Source organism: Calliopsis andreniformis, unplaced genomic scaffold, assembly GCF_051401765.1.
Source record: "Calliopsis andreniformis isolate RMS-2024a unplaced genomic scaffold, iyCalAndr_principal scaffold0017, whole genome shotgun sequence".
In the NCBI taxonomy this organism is placed as follows: domain Eukaryota; kingdom Metazoa; phylum Arthropoda; class Insecta; order Hymenoptera; family Andrenidae; genus Calliopsis; species Calliopsis andreniformis.
In genome coordinates, this window is record NW_027480429.1 from 2,925,928 (window position 1) to 2,938,692 (window position 12,765).

The following is a 12,765-nucleotide window of genomic DNA, read 5'->3' on the forward strand; positions in this document are numbered from 1 at the left end:
TGACCATAACCTTCACACTGGTTGCAATTATTCGTTTTATACGGTGTAAAGGCTGTTGTGTTTATTTTGTATTTTATTTTTCTGGTGTTGACTTCTGAGGCCGTAGCTATTCGATGTGGTGGAAGAACGCCATAGAGTGAAGCCTAGGTTGCCCGGAACGTAGAAATGACCATCACTTTCACGCTGGTTGCCATTATTCCTGTTATACGGTGGAAAAGCTCTTGTATATTTAATGTATTTTATGCTTCGGGCGTTGACTTCTATGGCCCTACCTATTCGATCTCGTGGAGCAACGCCCTACAGTCAAGCATAGGTTGCCCAGAACGTAGAAATGAGCATAACTTTCACACTGGTAGCAATTATTCGTTTTATACAATGGAAAAACTGTTCTATTTATTTTGTATTTTATGCTTCGGGCGTTGACTTCTATGGCCCTACCTATTCGATCTGGTGGAGCAACACCCTACAGTGAAGCCTAGGTTGCACGGAACGTAGAAATGACCATGACATTCGCACCGGTTGCAATTATTCATGCTATACGTTGGAAAAACTGTTGCATTTTTGTTGTATTTTATGCTTCTAGCGTTGACTTCTAAGGCCCTAACTATTCAATCTGTTGGAGCAACGCCCCAGGGTGAAGCCTAGCTTGCCCGGAAAGTAGAAATGACCATAACTTTTACACTGGTAGCAATTATTCGTTTTATACGATGGAAAAACTGTTGTATTTATAATGTTTTTTATGCTTCTGGCATTGACTTCTAAGGCACTAACTATTCGATCTGGTGGAGCAACGCCCTAGAGTGAAGTCGAGGTTGCCCGGAACGTAGAAATGACCATCACTTTCAAACTGGTTGCAATTATTCCGGTTATATGATGGAAAAACTGTTGTATTTTTATTGCATGTTATGCTTCGGGCATTGACTTCTAAGGCCCTAACTATTCAATCTGTTGGAGCAACGCCCTAGGGTGAAACCTCGGTTGCCCGGAAAGTAGAAATGACCATCACTTTCAAACTGGTTGCAATTAATCCTTTTATACGATGGAAAAACTGTTGTATTTTTATTGCATTTTATGCTTCCGGCGTTGACTTCTAAGGCCCTAACTATTCAATCTGTTGGAGCAACGCCCCAGGGTGAAGCCTAGGTTGCCCGGAAAGTAGAAATGACCACAACTTTCATACTGGTTGCAATTATTCGTTTTATACGATGGAAAAACTGTTGTATTTATATTGTATTTTATGCTTCTGGCGTTGACTTCTAAGGCACTAACTATTCGATCTAGTGGAGCAACGCCCTAGAGTGAAGCCTAAGATGCCCGGAACGTAGAAATTACCATCACTTTCAAACTGGTTGCAAATATTCCTGTTATATGATGGAAAAACTGTTGTATTTTTATTGCATTTTATGCTTCTGGCGTTCACTTCTTAGGCCCTAACTATTCGATCTGGTGGAACAGCGCCCTGGGGTGAAGCCTAGGTTGCCTGGAACGTACAAACGACCATCACTTTCACACGGCTTGCAATTATTCCTGTTATAGGATGGAAAGACTGTTGTATTTTTATTGTATTTTATGCTTCAGGCGTTGACTTCTGAGGCCGTAGCTATTCGATGTGGTGGAAGAACGCCCTGGGGTGAAGCCTAGGTTGCCCGGAACGTAGAAATGACCATCACTTTCACGCTGGTTGCAATTATTCCTGTTATACGATGGAAAAGCTATTGTATATTTAATGTATTTTATGCTTCGGGCGTTGACTTCTATGGCCCTACCTATTCGATCTGGTGGAGCAACGCCCTACAGTCAAGCATAGGTTGCCCGGAACGTAGAAATGAACTTAACTTTCACACTGGTAGCAATTATTCGTTTTATACAATGGAAAAACTGTTCTATTTATTTTGTATTTTATGCTTCGGCCGTTGATTTCTATGGCCCTACCTATTCGATCTGGTGGAGCAACACCCTACAGTCAAGCCTAGGTTGCACGGAACGTAGAAATGACCATGACATTCACACCGGTTGCAATTATTCATGCTATACGTTGGAAAAACTGTTGCATTTTTAATGTATTTTATGCTTCTAGCGTTGACTTCTAAGGCCTTAGCTATTCGATGTGGTGGGGCAGCGCCCTCGAGCGAAGCCTAGGTTGTCCGGAACGTAGAAATGACCATTACTTTCACACTGTTTGCAATTATTCTCTTTATACGATGGAAAAGGTGTTGTCTTTATATTGTATTTTATGCTTCTAGCGTTGACTTCTAAGGCCGTAGCTATTATATGTCGTTGAGTCACGCCCTAGAGTGACGCCTAGGTTGACTGGAACGTAGAAATGACCATTACTTTCACAATGTTTCCAATTATTCATTTTATACGATGGAAAAACTGTTGTACTTATATTGTATTTTATTCTTATGGCGTTGAATTCTAAGTCCCTAGCTATGTGATCTGGTGGAGCAACGCCCTAGAGTGAAACCTAGGTTGCCCGGAACGTAGAAATTACCATAACTTTCACACTCGTAGGAATTATTCGTTTTATACGATGGAAAAACTGTTCCATTTATTTTGTATTTCATGCTTCGGGCGTTGACTTCTAAGGCCCTAACTATTCAATCTGTTGGAACAACGCCCTAGGGTGAAGCCTAGGTTCCCAGGAAAGTCGAAATGACCATAACTTTCACACTGGTTGCTATTATTCGTTCTATACGATGGAAAAACTGTTATATTTATATTGTATCTTATGCTTCTGGCGTTGACTTCTTAGGCCCTAACAATTCGATCTGGTGGAACAACGCCCTAGAGTGAAGCCTAGGTTGCCTGGAACGTACAAATGACCATCACTTTCACACGGGTTGCAATTATTCCGTTTATATGATGGAAAAGCTGTTGTATTTTTATTGCATTTTACGCTTCGGCCATTGACTTCTAAGGCCCTGACTATTCAATCTGTTGGAGCAACGCCGTAGGGTGACACCTAGGTTGCCCGGAAAGTAGAAATGACCATCACTTTCAAACTGGTTGCAATTAATCCTTTTATACGATGGAAAAACTGTTGTATTTTTATTGCATTTTATGCTTCCGGCGTTGACTTCTAAGCCCCTAACTATTCAATCTGTTGGAGCAACGCCCCAGGGTGAAGCCTAGGTTGCCGGGAAAGTAGAAATGACCACAACTTTCATACTGGTTGCAATTACTCGTTTTATATGATGGAAAAACTATTGTATTTTTATTGCATTTTATGCTTCCGGCGTTGACTTCTAAGGCCCTAACTATTCAATCTGTTGAAGCAACGCCCTAGGGTGAAGCCTAGGTTGCCCGGAAAGTAGAAATGACGTTAACTTCCATACTGGTTGCAATTATTCGTTTTATACGATGGAAAAACTGTTGTATTTTTATTGCATTTTATGCTTCTGGCGTTCACTTCTTAGGCCCTAACTATTCGATCTGTTGGAACAACGCCCTATGGTGAAGCCTAGGTTGACCGGAACGTAGAAATGACCATAACTTTCACACCGGTGGCAATTATTCGTTTTACACGATGGAAAAACTGTTCTATTTGTTTTGTATTTTATGCATCGGGCGTTGACTTCTAAGGCCCTAACTGTTTGGTCTGGTGGAGCAACGCCCTAGAGTGAAGCCTAGGTTGCCCGGAACGTAGAAGTGACCATAACTTTCTCACTGGATGCTATTATTCGTTCTATACGATGGAAAACTGTTATATTTATATTGTATCTTATGCTTCAGGCGTTGACTTCTGAGGCCGTAGCTATTCGATGTGGTGGAAGAACGCCATAGAGTGAAGCCTAGGTTGCCCGGAACGTAGAAATGACCATAACTTTCATACTGGTTGCAATTATTCGTTTTATATGATGGAAGAACTGTTGTATTTATATCGTATTTTATGTTTCTGGCGTACACTTCTTAGGCCCTAACTAGTCGATCTGGAGGAACAACGCCCTGGGGTGAAGCCTAGCTTGCCCGGAACGTAGAAATGACCATAACTTTCACACTGGTTGCTATTATTCGATCTATACGATGGAAAAACTGTTATATTTATATTGTATTTTATGCTTCTGGCGTTGCCTTCTTAGGCCCTAACTGTTCGATGTGGTGGAAGAACGCCATAGAGTGAAGCCTAGGTTGCCCGGAACGTAGAAATGACCATAACTTTCATACTGGTTGCAATTATTCGTTTTATATGATGGAAGAACTGTTGTATTTATATCGTATTTTATGCTTCTGGCGTACACTTCTTAGGCCCTAACTATTCGATCTGTTGGAACAACGCCCTATGGTGAAGCCTAGGTTGTCCGGAACGTAGAAATGACCATTACTTTCACACTGTTTGCAATTATTCTCTTTATACGATGGAAAAGGTGTTGTATTTATATTGTATTTTATGCTTCTAGCGTTGACTTCTAAGGCCGTAGCTATTATATGTCGTGGAGTAACGCCCTAGAGTGACGCCTAGGTTGCCTGGAACGTAGAAATGACCATTACTTTCACAATGTTTCCAATTATTCATTTTATACGATGGAAAAACTGTTGCACTTATATTGTATTTTATTCTTATGGCGTTGAATTCTAAGTCCCTAGCTATGCGATCTGGTGGAGCAACGCCCTAGAGTGAAACCTAGGTTGCCCGCAACGTAGAAATTACCATAACTTTCACACTCGTAGGAATTATTCGTTTTATACGATGGAAAAACTGTTCTATTTATTTTGTATTTCATGCTTCGGGCGTTGACTTCTAAGGCCCTAACTATTCAATCTGTTGGAACAACGCCCTAGGGTGAAGCCTAGGTTGCCAGGAAAGTCGAAATGACCATAACTTTCACACTGGTTGCTATTATTCGTTCTATACGATGGAAAAACTGTTATATCTATATTGTATCTTATGCTTCTGGCGTTGACTTCTTAGGCCCTAACAATTCGATCTGGTGGAACAACGCCCTAGAGTGAAGCCTAGGTTGCCTGGACCGTACAAATTACCATCACTTTCACACGGGTTGCAATTATTCCTGTTATAGGATGGAAGGACTGTTGTATTTTTATTGTATTTTATGCTTCAGGCGTTGACTTCTGAGGCCGCAGCTATTCGATGTGGTGGAAGAACGCCATAGAGTGAAGCCCAGGTTGCCCGGAACGTAGAAATGACCATCACTTTCAAACTGGTTGCAATTATTCCGGTTATATGATGGACAAACTGTTGTAATTATATTGTATTTTATGCTTCTGGCGTTCACTTCTTAGGCCCTAACTATTCGATCTGGTGGAACAACGCCCTAGGGTGAAGCCTAGGTTGCCCGGAACGTAGAAATGACCATAACTTTTACACTGGTAGCAATTATTCGTTTTATACGATGGAAAAACTGTTCTATTCATTATGTATTTTATGTTTCGGGCGTTGACTTCTAAGGCCCTAACTGTTTGATCTGGTGGAACAACGCCCTAGAGTGAAGCCTAGGTTGCCCGGAACGTAGAAATGACCATAACTTTGACACTGGTTGCTATTATTCGTTTTATGCGATGGAAAAACTGTTCTATTTATTTTGTATCTCATGCTCCTGGCGTTGACTTCTTAGGCCCTAGCAATTCGATCTGGTGGAACAACGCCCTAGAGTGAAGCCTAGGTTGCCTGGAACGTACAAATGACCATCACTCTCACACGGGTTACAATTATTCCTGTTATAGGATGGAAAGACTGTTGTATTTTTATTGTATTTTAAGCTTCTGACGTTGACTTCTAAGGCACCAACCATTCGAGCTGGTGGAGCAACGCCCTAGAGTGAAGCCTAGGTTGCCCGGAACGTAGAGATGACCATATCTTTCACACTGGTGGCTATTATTCGTTTTATTCGACGGAAAAACTGTTATATTTATATTGTATTTTATGCTTCTGGCGCTGACTTCTTAGGCCCTAACTATTCGATCTGGTGGCACACGCCCTAGAGTGAAGTCTAGGTTGCACGGAACGTAGAAATGACCATCACTTTCACACTGGTTGCAATTATTCATATTATAGGATGGAAAACCTGTTTTATTTATATTGTATTTTATGCTCCTGGTGTTGACTTCTTAGGCCCTAACTATTCGATCTGGTGGAGCAACGCCCTAGAGTGAAGCCTAGGTTGCCCGGAACGTAGAAATGACCATCACTTTCAAACTGGTTACAATTATTCCTGTTATACGATGGAAAAACTGTTGTATTTTTATTGCATTTTATGCTTCGGGCGTTGACTTCTAAGGCACTAACTATTCAGACTGTTGGAGCAACGCCCTAGGGTGAATCCTAGGTTGCCCGGAAAGTAGAAATGTTCATAACTTTCATACTGGTTGCAATTATTCGTTTTATACGATGGAAGAACTGTTGTATTTATATTGTATTTTATGCTTCTGGCGTTGACTTCTAAGGCGCTAACTGTTCGATCTGGTGGAGCAACGCCCTAGAGTGAAGCTTAGGTTGCCCGGAACATAGAAATGACCATAACCTTCACACTGGTGGCTATTATTCGTTTTATTCGATGGAAAAACTGTTATATTTATATTGTATTTTATGCTTCCGGCACTGACTTCTTAGGCCCTAACTATTCGATCTGGTGGAACAACGCCCTAGAGTGAAGTCTAGGTTGCCCGAAACGTAGAAATGACCATCACTTTCACACTGGTTGCAATTATTCATATTATAGGATGGAAAACCTGTTGTATTTATATTGTATTTTATGCTCCTGGTGTTGACTTCTTAGGCCCTAACTATTCGATCTGGTGGAGCAACGCCCTAGAGTGAAGCCTAGGTTGCCCGGAACGTAGAAATGACCATCACTTTCAAACTGGTTACAATTATTCCTGTTATACGATGGAAAAACTGTTGTATTTTCATTGCATTTTATGCTTCGGGCGTTGACTTCTAAGGCCCTAACTATTCAATCTGTTGGAGCAACGCCCTAGGGTGAAGCCTAGGTTGCACGGAAAGTAGAAATGTCCATAACTTTCATACTGGTTACAATTATTCGTTTTATACGATGGAAAAACTGTTCTTTTATATTGTATTTTATGCTTCTGACGCTGACTTCTAAGGCACCAACTATTCGATCTGTTGGAGCAACGCCCTAGAGTGTAGCCTACATTGCACGGAACGTAGAAATGACCATAACTTTCACACTGGTTGCAATTATTCGTTTTATACGATGGACAAACTGTTGTATTTATATTGTATTTTAAGCTTCTTGCGTTCACTTCTTAGGCCCTAACTATTCGATCGGGTGGAACAACGCCCTAGGGTGAAGCCTAGGTTGCCCGTAAAGTAGAAATGACCATAACTTTCATACTCGTTGCAATTATACGTTTTATACGATGGAAAAGCTGTTGTATTTATATTGTATATTATGCTTCTTGCGCTCACTTCTTAGGCCCTAACTATTCGATCTGGTGCAACATCGCCCTAGGGTGAAGCATAGGTTTCCCGGAACGTAGAGACTACCATAACTTTCACAGTTGTAGCAATTATTCGATTTATACAACGGAAAAACTGTTCTATTAATATTGTTTTTTATGTTTCGGGCGTTGACTTCTAAGGCACTAACGATTCGACCTGGTAGAGCAACGATCTAGAGTGAAGCCTAAGATGCCCGGAACGTAGAAATGACCATAACTTTCACACTGGTTGCAATTATTCGTTTTATACGATGGAAAAGCTGTTGTATTTATATTGTATTTTATGATTCTGGTGTTGACTTCCTAGGCCCTAACTATTCGATCTGGTGGAGCAACGCCCTAGAGTGAAGCCTAGGTTGCCCGGAACGCAGAAATGACCTTCACTTTCAAACTGGTTACAATTATTCCTGTTATACGATGGAAAAACTGTTGTATTCTTATTGCATTTTATGCTTCGGGCGTTGACTTCTAAGGCCCTAACTATTCAATCTGTTGGAGCAACGCCCTAGGGTGAAGCCTATGTTTCCCGGAAAGTAGAAATGTCCATAACTTTCATACTTGTTGCAATTATTCGTTTTATACGATGGAAAAACTGTTGTATTTATATTGTATTTTTTGCTTCTGGCGTTCACTTCTTAGGCCTTAACTATTCGATCTGGTGGAACAACGCACTAGGGTGAAGCCTAGGTTGCCCGGAACGTAGAAATGACCATAACTTTCGCACTGGTAGCAATGATTCGATTTATACAATGGAAAAACTGTTCTATTTATTTTGTGTTTTATGTTCCGCGCGTTGACTTCTAAGGCCCTAACTATTCGATCTGGCGCAGCATCGCCCTAGGGTGAAGCCTAGGTTGCCGGAAAGTAGAAATGTCCATAACTTTCATACTGGTTGCAATTATTCGTTTTATACGATGGAAAAACTGTTTTATTTATACTGTATTTTATGCTTCTGACGTTGACTTCTAACGCACTAACTATTGGATCTGGTGGAGCAGCGCCCTAGAGTGAAATCTAGGTTGCCCGGAACGTAGAAATGACCATTACTTTCACACTCTTTGCAATTTGTCATTTTATACGATGGAAAAGATGTTGCATTTATATTGTATTTTATGCTTCTGGCGTTGACTTCTTAGGCCCTAACTATTCGATCTGGTGGAGCAACGCCTTAGAGTGACGCCTAGGTTGCCCGGAACGTAGAAATGACCATATCTTTCACACTGGTTGCTATTATTCATATTATAGGATGGAAAACCTGTTGTATTTATATTGTATTTTATGCTCCTGGTGTTGACTTCTGAGGCACTAAATGTTCGATCTGGTGGAGCAACGCCCTAGAGTGAAGCTTAGGTTGCCCGGAACATAGAAATGACCATAAACTTCACACTGGTGGCTATTATTCGTTTTATTCGATGGAAAAACTGTTATATTTATATTGTATTTTATGCTTCCGGCGCTGACTTCTTAGGCCCTACCTATTCGATCTGGTGGAACAACGCCCTAGAGTGAAGTCTAGGTTGCCCGAAACGTAGAAATGACCATCACTTTCACACTGGTTGCAATTATTCATATTATAGGATGGAAAACCTGTTGTATTTATATTGTATTTTATGCTCCTGGTGTTGACTTCTTAGGCCCTAACTATTCGATCTGGTGGAGCAACGCCCTAGAGTGAAGCCTAGGTTGCCCGGAACGTAGAAATGACCATCACTTTCAAACTGGTTACAATTATTCCTGTTATACGATGGAAAAACTGTTGTATTTTTATTGCATTTTATGCTTCGGGCGTTGACTTCTAAGGCCCTAACTATTCAGTCTGTTGGAGCAACGCCCTAAGGGTGAAGCCTAGGTTGCCCGGAACGTAGAAATGCCCATAACTTTCACACTGGTTGCAATTATTCGTTTTATACGATGGAAAAACTGTTGTATTTATATTGTATTTTATGCTTCTGGCGTTCACTTCTTAGGCCCTAACTATTCGATCGGGTGGAACAACGCCCTAGGGTGAAGCCTAGGTTGCCCGGAAAGTAGAAATGACCATAACTTTCAAACTGGTTGCAATTATTCCTGTTATACGATGGAAAAACTGTTGTATTTATATTGTATTTTATGCTTCTGGCGTTGACTTCTAAGGCACTAAGTATTCGATATGGTGGAGCAACGCCCTAGAGTGAAGCCTAGGGTGCCCGGAACGTAGAAATGACCATTACTTTCACACTCTTTGCAATTATTCATTTTATACGATGGAAAAGCTGTTGCATTTACATTGTATTTTATGCTTCTGGCGTTGACTTCTTAGGCCCTAACTATTCGATCTGGTGGACCAACGCCTTAGAGTGAAGCCTTGGTTTCCCGGAACGTAGAAATGACCATCACTTTCATACTGGTTGCAAATATTCGTTTTATACGATGGAAAAACTGTTGTGCTTATATTGTATTTGATGCTTGTGGCGTTGAATTCTAAGGCACTAACTATTCGATCTGTTGGGGCAACGCCCTAGAGTGAAGCCTAGGTTGCCCGGAACGTAGAAATGACCATAACTTTCACACTGGTTGCAATTATTCGTTTTATACGATGGAAAAACTGTTGTATTTATATCGTATTTTACGCTTCTGGCGTTGACTTCTAAGGACCTAACTGTTTGATCGGGTGGAACAACGCCCTAGGGTGAAGCCTAGGTTGCCCGGAAAGCAGAAATGACCATAGCTTTCACACAGGTTGCAATTATTCGTTTTATACGATGGAAAAACTGTTGTATTTATATTGTATTTTATGCTTCTGGCGTTCACTTCTTAGGCCCTAACTATTCTATCGGGTGGAACAACGCCCTAGGGTGAAGCCTAGGTTGCCCGGAAAGCAGAAATGACCATAACTTTCAAACTGGTTGCAATTATTCCTGTTATACGATAGAAAAACTGTTGTATTTATATTGTATTTTATGTTTCTGGCGTTCACTTCTTAGACCCTAACTATTCGATCTGGTGGAGCATCGCCCTAGGGTGAAGCCTAGGTTGCCCGGAAAGTAGAAATGTCCATAACTTTCGGACAGGTTGCAATTACTCCTGTTATATGATGGAAAAACTGTTGTATTTTTATTGCATTTGATGCTTCGGGCGTTGACTTCTCAGGCACGAACTATTCAATCTGTTGGAGCAACGCCCTAGGGTGAATCCTAGGTTGCCCGGAAAGTAGAAATGACCATAACTTTCATACCGGTTGCAATTATCCGGTTTATACTATGGAAAAACTGTTGTACTTATATTGTATTTTATGCTTCTGGCGTTCACTTCTTAGGCACTAACTTTTCAATCTGTTGGAGCAACGCCCTAGCGTGAATCCTAGGTTGCCCGGGAAGTAGAAATGACTATAACTTTCATACTGGTTGCAATTATCCGTTTTATACGATGGAAAAACTGTTGTATTTATATTGCATTTTATGCTACTGGCGTTCACTTCTTAGGCCTTAACCATTCGATCTGGTGGAACAACGCACTAGAGTGAAGTCTAGGTTGCCCGGAACGAAGAAATGACCATCACTTTCACACTGGTTGCAATTATTCATATTATAGGATGGAAAACCTGTTGTATTTATATTGTATTTTATGCTCCTGGTGTTGACTTCTAAGGCCCTAACTATTCAATCTGTTGGAGCAACGCCCTAGGGTGAAGCCTAGGCTGCCCGGGAAGTAGAAATGTCCATAACTTTCATACTGGTTGCAATTATTCGTTTTATACGTTGGAAAAACTGTTGTATTTATATTGTATTTTAAGCTTCTGACGTTGACTTCTAAGGCACCAACCATTCGAGCTGGTGGAGCAACGCCCTAGAGTGAAGCCTAGGTTGCCCGGAACGTAGAAATGGCCATAACTTTCACACTGGTAGCAATTATTCGATTTATACAATGGAAAAACTGTTCTATTTATTTTGTGTTTTATGTTTCGCGCGTTGTCTTCTAAGGCCCAAACTATTCGATCTAGTGGAGCAACGCCCTAGGGTGAAGCCTAGGTTGCCTGGAAAGTAGAAATGTCCATAACTTTCATACTGGTTGCAATTATTCGTTTTATTCGATGGAAGAACTGCTGTATTTATACTGTATTTTATGCTTCTGACCTTGACTTCTAAGGCACTAAGTATTCGATATGGTGGAGCAACGCCCTAGAGTGAAGCCTAGTGTGCCCGGAACGTAGAAATGACCATCACTCTCAAACTGGTTGCAATTACTCCTGTTATATGATGGAAAAACTGTTGTATTTTTATTGCATTTTATGCTTCGGGCGTTGACTTCTCAGGCACTAACTATTCAATCTGTTGGTGCAACGCCCTAGGGTGAATCCTAGGTTGCCCGGAAAGTAAAAATGACCATAACTTTCATACTGGTTGCAATTATCCGGTTTATACGATGGAAAAACTGTTGTATTTATATTGTATTTTATGCTTCTGGCGTTCACTTCTTAGGCCTTAACTATTCGATCTGGTGGAACAACGCACTAGGGTGAAGCCTAGGTTTCCCGCAACGTAGAAATGGCCATAACTTTCACACTGGTAGCAATTATTCGTTTTATACGATGGAAAAACTGTTGTGCTTATATTGTATTTTATGCTTGTGGCGTTGAATTCTAAGGCACTAACTATTCGATCTGGTGGAGCAACGCCCTAGAGTGAAGCCTAGGGTGCCCGGAACGTAGAAATGACCATCACTTTCAAACTGGTTGCAACTATCTCTGTTATATGATGGAAAAACTGTTGCAGATTTATTGCATTTTATGCTCCGGGCGTTGACTTCTAAGGCACTAACTATTCAGTCTGTTGGAGCAACGCCCTAGGGTGAAGCCTTGGTTGCCCGGAAAGTAGAAATGTCCATAACTTTCATACTCGTTGCAATTATTCGTTTTATACGATGGAAAAACTGTTGTATTTATATTGTATTTTATGCTTCTGGCGTTGACTTCTAAGGCACTAAGTATTCGATATGGTGGAGCAACGCCCTAGAGTGAAGCCTAGGGTGCCCGGAACGTAGAAATGACCATCACTTTCAAACTGGTTGCAATTACTCCTGTTACATGATGGAAAAACTGTTGTATTTTTATTGCATTTGATGCTTCGGGCGTTGACTTCTCAGGCACTAACTATTCAATCTGTTGGAGCAACGCCCTAGGGTGAATCCTAGGTTGCCCGGATAGTAGAAATGACCATAACTTTCATAGTGGTTGCAATTATTCGTTTTATACGATGGAAAAACTGTTGTATTTATATTGTATTTTATGCTTCTGGCGTTGACTTCAGAGGCCCTAACTATTCGATCTGTTGGAGCAACGCCCTAGCGTGAATCCTAGGTTGC